This window comes from Polypterus senegalus, chromosome 3, assembly GCF_016835505.1.
Source record: "Polypterus senegalus isolate Bchr_013 chromosome 3, ASM1683550v1, whole genome shotgun sequence".
NCBI lineage: Eukaryota > Metazoa > Chordata > Cladistia > Polypteriformes > Polypteridae > Polypterus > Polypterus senegalus.
The window spans coordinates 299,685,702-299,695,335 of record NC_053156.1 but is presented as its reverse complement, the minus strand read 5'-3'; the positions used below and the strand labels follow the sequence as shown (position 1 = coordinate 299,695,335).

The following is a 9,634-nucleotide window of genomic DNA, read 5'->3' as shown; positions in this document are numbered from 1 at the left end:
CGTCATGAAAATAATGAGTAACCACACAGGAACAGTACCATTGCTTTGACGCTGGGTGCCGCCAGTCTGCAAAACCGAGCGGAGAACTTGCGTACGACAAGGCATGAGGTACCGTGGAAAAGTGCGTGGCTTTACGCCAAGTGTAGGTTTTATACATCGCGATTTGAACGTGGAAAAGTTCTTACGCAACATTTCTGTGCGTACGCACCGTTTGTACATGAGGCCCCTGGTGCTTCCTGTTTTGCTATATGGTTACGAGACATGGACACTATCCAGTGACCTGGAATGAAGACTAGACTCCTTTGGTACTTTGTCTCTCCTTGGGTACCATTGGTTTGACTTTGTGTTGCTCATGGAATCCTGAATGAGGCACATTACCTGCATTGTGATGGAGCGTCAGTTACGACACTACACCCATGTGACGCGTTTCTCCTAGGGTGATCCTGCTCGTAAGATCCTTATTGTTGGGGACCCGAGTTGCAGGACCAGACCAAGGGGTCGCCCACATAACATTCATTTCCGGAGGGAGGGAAACCCGTGTCTGCCAGGGGGGTTGCCAACTGGGATACCCAACTGTTTCGTTGTGTAATGGGTGCGGCAAAATGCTGTGCCAGTGCATGCTCCCCACCCTGACTTGACTTGACTTGTGCTAAGATAAGATAGAGCTGCTAGGTAAAAGGAGATGAGGAAGGCTTAACGAAGGTTTATGGATGTGGTGAGAGAGGACATATACATGTAGGTGGCAAGATGCAGTGGACAGGAAGATATGGAAAAAAGATGATCTGCTGTGGCGAACCCTAACAGGAGCAGCCGAAAGAAGAAGAAGTCAAAGCATTTCTAATATTTTTGGGTTATTATTGTAGGGTGGGATTTACCCCAAAGTATTGTCATTGTCATTATCTAACCTGCTTAGTCCTAAACACGGACACTTGGTGGAGCCTATCCCAGCTGGCATAGGGTGCAAGGCAGGAACAAACCCTAGCCAGGGTGCCAGTCCATTGTAGGGTTCGGGGTGGTTGGAAAATGCCCCAAAATATTGATATATCACCATACCCTTTCAGACAGATGTACCCTCCTGCCAAGTTCCAGCTTTTTAAGTGAGTGGGTGAGCAAGTCAGTCAATTCTGCATTATATAAACTTCACACATACATCAGGATAAGATGCAAATTAACCAAAGTGGCTTCAGGTCTTTAATGACAAAATGCAGGTTATGAGCATTAAAAGAATAATTAGCATAGAGTGTAATTTTCTGTATAAAAGCTGGATTGTAAATTGATGTAAATTTTTCAGCTCATTCCTACAATCCCACCCTTGACATTTTTGCATCTTCTCGGTATCTACACAGTATATAAAGAGCAGAGGATGTGGTGAAGATTACAGATCCAGAAACTTCACCGTCTGAATCAAGCACCATGTTTGCCAGCATTGCAGTCCGTCTCATGGCCGCCTTGGCTCTGATCGCAACAATCGCTGCTGCGGTGAGTATTCAGACATTAACTAACATTGGGTACCGTGAAGCTAATTCTTATAAATGTGGTAACTTGTTGCTGTACTGGTTGGTGGTCACACTAATACAGTAGGGTTATATTTTTTCTGACATTTCATTTAAATATCGGACACCGACTAATGTGACAGTGACTGTTCATCTTCCTATTTTCATTGTTTCTCTAACCTGCAATTGTGTTGTCCTGGGGATGACGTTAATCTGCATGCAGCCCTGCAAGCGGGGAAAACATAAGTGTTGGCTGAGGTGTCACCAATCTGCAGTCAGGGTCCCAATCTGGGTGGTACGTCATGTGGTGGGTGCAACAATGCGTTGTAATCAGCGCCTGCTCCCAACCTAACATCAAACAGTACGGGAAGTACAGAAGATGATGATAGGCGTAAAAAGAGTCAAGCCATTTTCTTTTTATTCTTCCTTTCACACCCTTTGACTGATTTAACACTCATTTGTATCATCAACAGTTCCAAAAAACTGCTTAAAAGTCCAAAAGACGACATTGTGTGTCATGCTGACTGCAGGCTTAGGCACTTTGCTTAACCCGACTTTTCTGTTTTTTCAGGGGCCTGATAATGCTAACTACAGGCATGCTGATGGATGGCTGGATTAAGTTCAGGTAGGTCACTTAAACATCAGATCAGACTGCCCAGTTCATTTGTGTATCATCTATGGACCAACGGGACGCATACAGCTGTCCTAACCCGACACAGACAGGCAGAGACACAAGTTTTTCACACAACACATAATTTTATTTGCAGTAGACGAGCGCTTTTCTTTGCTCCCCACGGCACGATACAGTCCAAAGTGCCAGTACCATAAGAAAGTCCTTTTTACATTCCTTCTTCTTCATCTTCCTCAGCCTCCACTCCTCTCCCGGTGAGCTTCATCCACCTCCTCCCGACTCTGGCTCTCCAAATGGACTAAGACAGCTCCTTTTATTCAGTGCTCCACGGGGTTCATCAGGATTACCTGGAATCACTCCCAGCTGTGATGGAAGTTCAGTATTGGGCTCTGCAGCTCCCCCTGACGGCCTCCCCCTCGGAACCAAGCAGGGCTGCACCAAACTCCAGCTCCCAGTGTGCCCTCTAGGGTGCCAGGGGAGGTATTGCCTCACCGACGCTCTCTCCCCCAGTCCTTCCATTTCATTGGTGTCCCGGCCGGGTATTGTCTGAGGCGGCCCATCACAACTCCTCAAATGTACAGACCTCGGGAAGACTGCAGAGTCCTGTTATAGGGTCGTTGAGGATTTCATAAGGCTGTTATTCAAAATATGGCTAATAAGAAAAGAGTAACTGGAAGTGAAATATTCTGCATCCTGTCACATCACACTGACTTTTCATTCTTATATCAGACACCCACTATCCTCAGTTTACATCTCAGACCCATGACTGTGCTCTCATTTGGCGCTACAGCCTCAAAGACTGTTTACTAGATAAGATGTTAGTGGTGCCAGTCCATAGATTGAATACTCTGACTGAACTCGTATATGGAAGTCAATGTGTCTTTTTGTAAAAACAGCTGGATGGCTTTCTAGTTGATATATGACTCTAATTTAATAATATTAAAATGTCATTAATTTTGTTGTTCATTTTTTTTCTCTTTATATTTAGCTGAATGGTGAAGCCAGAGAAGTCTTCAGTGAAGCTGACCACCTTTGTCAATTATGATTAACTAAAATAAAGAAAGAAAGCATGCAAATCTCTTCTCTTTATTTCTTGAGTGATTTCATATCATTTATGACGGAGTTGACTTTGTTTTATGACATTAGCTGACCGAGTTCTTCACACTGCTTATCCTCTCCTTACTTTTCTTCACTGTTTACATGATGTCCAATTCTAAATGGCTCCCCTAATTTTTCAACTTAGAATCTTGAAGCTCCACTCTGATTGATGTTTGGTCCATCTTGTCCAGTGGAGTCAATCAGATTTAATCCAAATACATTCTGTCCTATAAGCTTGCATGTCCCCTTTGATGGATCGACTTTCCAAAATTGGTTGCTTTTCTGTACCCAAGGCATCTGCGATAGGCTCAGGTTTCCATTGACTCTGTGATCTGAATAAGCAAGTTCAACAAATGGATGGAAGGTAGGCTGGATTGCATCTTCAAGATGTTTCACAGCACATACAATGTCAAACGTGTTTGTGACAGTGCGGGTCCGGCTCCATAAATCCTTCTTTCATATGCGGGAGCCTCTTGAACCCAAAAACATCAAAAATGTGACTGGATGACTCTGGCACTCCAAGCAACAGGATGGTAAAAAGTGTCCACGTGCTTTTATTAAAACAAATCAAAAGTGTTCAAAAAGAAACAGGTGATGAAAAACAAGGCTAAAAATGAGAATAAAAACCAACAACAGTCATTGGGTCAAACAGGACGAGCGCAACTCCTTCCTAATCTCCCCAGCTCACCCATTGCTCACTCAGCTGGCGGAGACTTCAGCAGCTGCGGTCATCTCCATCCTGACCCACTCTTGGTGGCCTCCATAGGAGTCTGCCTCACCAATCGGGGTCAGTTATCCTCTCGTCATCCTTCTTGCTCAAGTGGTGGTTCCTTGATACGGAGAGGATGGCACCTTGATCGTACTCACTCCTCTGCACAATCACTGGAGCCAATCCATCACGAGACCACTTGCCGTGCTGCCTTCCCTTTCAATAGCTGTCTCTCTCTCTCATTTCTTTCTTTTGTCTCCCCACCCCTTCTTTGCTGGCCTGTAGTTATACATCTCTGTGGGCGCAGCGTCTCAATCATGCAATTAATTTTCCCACTACTAATTCTACTAATTACTACTAATGCATAATACTAATGCATACTAATTCTGCGTGAGCAGGAACACTCAATAAAACTAAATAAAAAAAAATAAAGTGACGGTGCGATACAAAGAAGGGAGATTCACCAGCGTTTGTGTGTCAGCATTTATCCCTCCAGATCAGAGAATGTCCAGTTTCATTGCCTCAAAACACCACTCACATCTACAGTTACTCCCAGTTTCAAATAAAAACTAACAGCGTCAGATCCCTAGAGCGGCAGTATGGATCGTGATCGTGAATAAGAGAATAAAAGTGAAAAAAAAGTAACTTTTACAAGTACAGTACTATAAATGTACACGGTCTGTTACAGACGCAAACCAAATGTATGTGTGTGCCGTATAATATTAACAATAAGAGCAGCTCACTACTGAAAACGGCCAATATAGGAGGCTCTTGATTACAAGTCAGCAAATCTTACTGCTATGCCACAGAAGTTGTTTTATTGCCCTTGAACCTTATGTGAAAGTGTTTTTTTTATCTTTGGACTTCACACATTCTATAGTTTATGCCTACATTTTGTAACATTTATTACTAAAATATGAAAAAGTTTCTGTTTTAACAATGTGTTTACACAGATTACTGTAGAAACTGAATACACATGAAATGCGTGTGTTCCAAATAACGATCTATCATTTCCAATCTAAAACTCCAGCAGTTCACTCACTTCCAAATAATCAAACAAGGCACGAGATGGGAGAACTTAGTGAACGTTCTGTGATGGTAGGGGATGGGATAGCCAGCTGCTTGCTGCTTGTCTGAATCGGCACATTTACAGGAGAAAAGACGCTGTCGGAGAGGTGCGAACGGATTCAAGGTGGGCCGGATTTACGAGTTTTCTTGTCGGCTCTGGTAATTCTAGTGTTAATGAATGTGTGTAACATATTTAGTTTCACTGATCAGACATTAAACCGCAGTGAAAAGGCACAAGGTGAGGCAGACAGTACCATGCCGCCCTGAAAGGGGGCACATGTGAGCCCAACAGGTGCTCGTTGCTGCTGTACTTCTTGGCAATAATCTTCATTGAGGTGGAGAGATTTTTAAAACTAAAGGAAAATAAGGAGGACTTTTACAAGAAAGTGATGGAGATTTTTGTGGAGAAGTACGGGTGCATGGACTTCATTTACACATAAAGGTAAGACCATAAACAGATTTCAATTTTATAAAAAAATAGGATCAGACTAAGAAAAAAAGCAATCAATATTTAAAAACGAAATTTTGACCTTAAATAAACTATTCTTTTGTTTTTCTTTTTGTCCTTTTGTTGAACAGTCTGTTTTAAAATTGTTTAAAGCATCATAATTAAAAGCTTCAAAAACAACTAAATATTTCAATTAAGGTCAAAGTTGAAATCTGTTTTCTTTTCTGCACCACTCAATACTTTCATTTGTACTGAATGAGTGTGAACTGTGGAATTGCAACGTCAAATTTAGAACACATGGAGGGTGAGGAGCAAATGCGTTCTCTCCACTCTCGCTCGCCGTTATAAACGTAACGTTCTTTCTTAGCCAAATATACGCCTTACCTGTTTGTGTGTTAAGAATGCTGATGAGATATGAAACATAACCAGTAGTCAATGTGCTGGCTGCCAACTGAACAGTTAATAAGCTACTCTTTTGGGTTCATATATTTGTAAATCTCGCTCTGAAGGAGTCACCAGCCATGAAACTCACCGCACGTCACTGCTCTTGACCACAGTTCTCCCAGAAAGTTCTTTGGAAGAAAAGTTTAGATGGCTGGCATCTTGAAGCAGTTTCACAGCACATGTTAAATGTAAACCCAAAAAGTTCCTTGGACGCGAATCACAAGGCCTGCATGATGTTTTCCAGCGTAGGTATTAGTGAGCTCTGTTAGACAAAGGCCTGCATTATAACAGGGGGTCACAAAGCATGGCTGGGGCTACATCTCACCTTTAGCAGTGGATTTTAGGCTCTGGCGAGTTCAAGTGGCAAATACCAGAAACTGTAAAGGGTGCCTATAGTGACAAATAATGGAAAATATTCCTATATAATGTGTACTTTGACAATGAATATACTTTGTATGAAGTTTGGCAGACAACTGGAACTCATTGAACTCACTGGGTTAGCTAATAACTCCTATTTTCCTGATCACTCAGTCTAACTCCTTTATAAGTTGTCCACATTTCTCTTTTAGGTCAACAACAACAACAACAAATGATGAAGCTCAAAGTGCTTTACATAATGAAGAAAACAGAATTAGGGAACAGTAATTAACAAAGAATAAAAGTAAGGTCCGATGGCCAGGGAGGAGAGAAAAAAAAAAAAAAAACTCCAGACGGATGGAGAAAAAAAAATCTGCAGGGGTTTCGAGGCCACGAGACCACCCAGTCCACTCTAGGCATTCTACCTAACGTCAATGACCTCAATCAGGCCTCACGGTATTCAGGGTTCTCATGGAAGGACTTGATGATGACGGTCATGTGGACTTCTGGCCTTTAATCCAGGTGCCTTGGTCAGGTGGTGGTGGCGCAGATCAACACCAAAGAAAACCGGAAAAAGAACAGAAGAGAAAGTAGGGGTTAATACGGATTGCGGCGCCATCAGGACAAATAATGATAATTAAATGAACATACAGAGTATCAAGATTAAACTTAAATGAAGCTCTGAGAAAGCCATCTTCTTATATAATACGCTACTGTGGATGTTTGTTTGTCTGTCCAGGATTTTAAATCACCAGTAGCTCGCAAACTGTTTCATCTATTGACTTGAAATTTGGTACAAATATACTACATGACGTCTATTATCCGCTTTCGGGGTGATGATTTTTATTACTCCTTTTATTTTTATTTATTTTATTGTAGAATCAACTCTCGGCAGCGCGTAACACGGCGGCTGTGCGGCGCATGTACATGGGTGCCGTTTTCATTCCCTACCACCTTTGCTAATCATTCTTGAGGCAGATTTAAGACTTAAGTGCCAGCTTAAGTGAAAAATTAAAGAAAAAGTACTAAGTAATTGCAACAAAAAAACAAACTTAATCAGTTTTAATGCAAAAAGAAGCCGACAAAAGAAGAGAAGCATTCAATGAGCAAATGAATGATAAACGTACAGAGAAAGAGGATGAAAACTAGGAATTCTCAAGTCAAGTGTATTCACTGCACGTTATGTGCAGTACGCTGTTACTGGTGTTAAAATAATACAATTTTAGCATTTTTTTAAAGTGCTCCACTGTATTAGCCTGGCGATTTTCTATCAGTCAGCCATTCCAGATTTAATGTGCATAACAACAGAAAGCCGCCTCACTTCTTTTAACACTAGAATTACCAGAGCCAAAAAAAAAAAACTCGGAATTCCGGTGTTAAGTTTAGTTCTTGGAATTCTAAGTAGAGCTTCATTTGAAGATCTAAGGTTACAATATGTTGAGAAAGGTGACAGATATTCTGAGATATAAGATGGAGCAGATTATTGAAGGCTTTGTAAACCATCAGCAGCATTTTAAAGTCAATTCTAACTGGCACAGGTAACCAGTGTAGTGACATCAGGACTGGGGTGATGTGCTCGGATTTGCTTTTCCTAGTTAAGATTCTAGCAGCTCCATTCTTCACTTGTTATAACTAATTGATGTCTTTTTTGGGTGGTCCTGAGAGGAGTGTGTTACAGTAATCTAGCCGACTGAAAACAAAAGCGTGGACTAAGTCCTCAGCATCTTGCACTGTTATAAGAGGTCTAACATTTGTTATATTTCTTAAGTGAAAAAATGTTGTCCTAGTAATCTGATTAATATATGATTTAAAATTCACATCAGAGTCAATAATAACCCCTAAATTCTTTACCTCCATCTTGACTTTTAATCCTAATGCATCAAGGTTATTTCTAATAATCTCATTAATGTATTTTTGCTAATCACTAAAATTTCTGTTTTCTCCTTATTTAGTTGAGAAAATTAATACTCATCTATTCAGAAACACAAGTAAGACATTGTGTCAGTGAATCAAGAGTGTCAGGGTCATTTAGGCATTTTTTGGTATTCTCATGACATTAGAATATTAGAACGGTTATGATAAGAACAGGCCATTCAGCTCAACAAGCCATCCTGTCCACCTTGATTGTCTAAAATACAATCAGCTCAAGTTCTGCTCCTCGCCACACTCGGTAATTTATCCTGTGTACGTATCGCTCTTTGTGTAAAGAAAAGCTTTCTCATATTTGTGCAAATTTTGCCCTAACAAGTTTCCAGTAGTGTCGCTGTGTTCAAGTTAAAATGTTTTTGGATGAAGAGTTATTTCATTGTACGGACTCAAAGATGAGAGATAGTATTTTAATGAAGAAGAAGGAAGAGATTGACGCAAGTCAGAATCACACCGTTTGTTAACAGGAGGTCAAACTGATCTTTCAACAAACACAAAGGAAAATCTGAAAATCAAAGTCAGAGAAAACAATGCCAGGAACACAGTCTAAATACACTGGCTCCAAAATTAGTATAGTCTCCGTAAACTTGGACAGTTATTAAAGATATGGTGGGATATTTATACAACCTTCATGGTTGACGTCACTAACTTTGTACTTTTGGGTCATTTTCTGTTCCGACCACATAACAAAATACGGGCACTTGTGAATAATAATAATTCAGCGAATAGTAACTATAGCTATAGTAATTCAGCTTTAGTCAACAGGCTTCATCCCCCGATCCAGAACAGGTATGTCCTCCTGTTGTCTTTCTCCCACAGCCTCCTCCTCTTCCTTCTTTAAATAGACATGCTTCATCTACATATGACGACACAGGTAAAGAGAGATTAAATATTTAAATTAATAATCCATCTGTCACACACATGCGATTAGGAGGCAGTCAACAAGCCCAGAAGTGAGTGAAATATTGCGAGACAGAGGGTCAATCTACGGTACTAACGCTTCTCTCTCTCCTTCTTTAAATAAAAGGAAGAAAATTAAACTGACTTTACATCCAGGTTCCAAGATGGCCACCAGAACATAACCTCTGGTATCGTCTGATGACATCACTTCCAGCTCCAACCTATAACAACACTTCTGGTCTCCTATCGATGACATCACTTCCACCCATACTTCACTTTTGGTCACTTTGATGATGTCACATCCATCTGCCAGTTTCAATGTCATTTCCTGCCAAATCATTTCCAGCTGCCATATTTTTCTCTATATATGCCACCATTTTGCATATGCCGTTGTGATGTTAAGTATTTTGATCACCATATTTTGCCTGTTTGTTTTCATTGTCCTGTGGACATTATATGGGGGTGGTCCCCAACTCTTTTTCTAGTTGTGAAACTCTTTTTCTATCACACCCCTTTTTCGATTACAGATTCCGGCGTTTTGGACGCCGGTCATAAGACAA

At 41.0% G+C, this 9,634-nt stretch overlaps 1 long non-coding RNA gene across 1 annotated transcript; it reads left to right on the top strand.

The window, feature by feature from the left end:
• Positions 1 to 1,386: 1,386 nt before the first annotated feature.
• LOC120526931 lies at positions 1,387 to 3,200 on the top strand. Its single transcript, XR_005633237.1, has 3 exons — positions 1,387 to 1,479; positions 2,065 to 2,118; positions 3,113 to 3,200. It is a non-coding gene; the product is annotated as an uncharacterized LOC120526931 (long non-coding RNA).
• Positions 3,201 to 9,634: the final 6,434 nt, after the last annotated feature.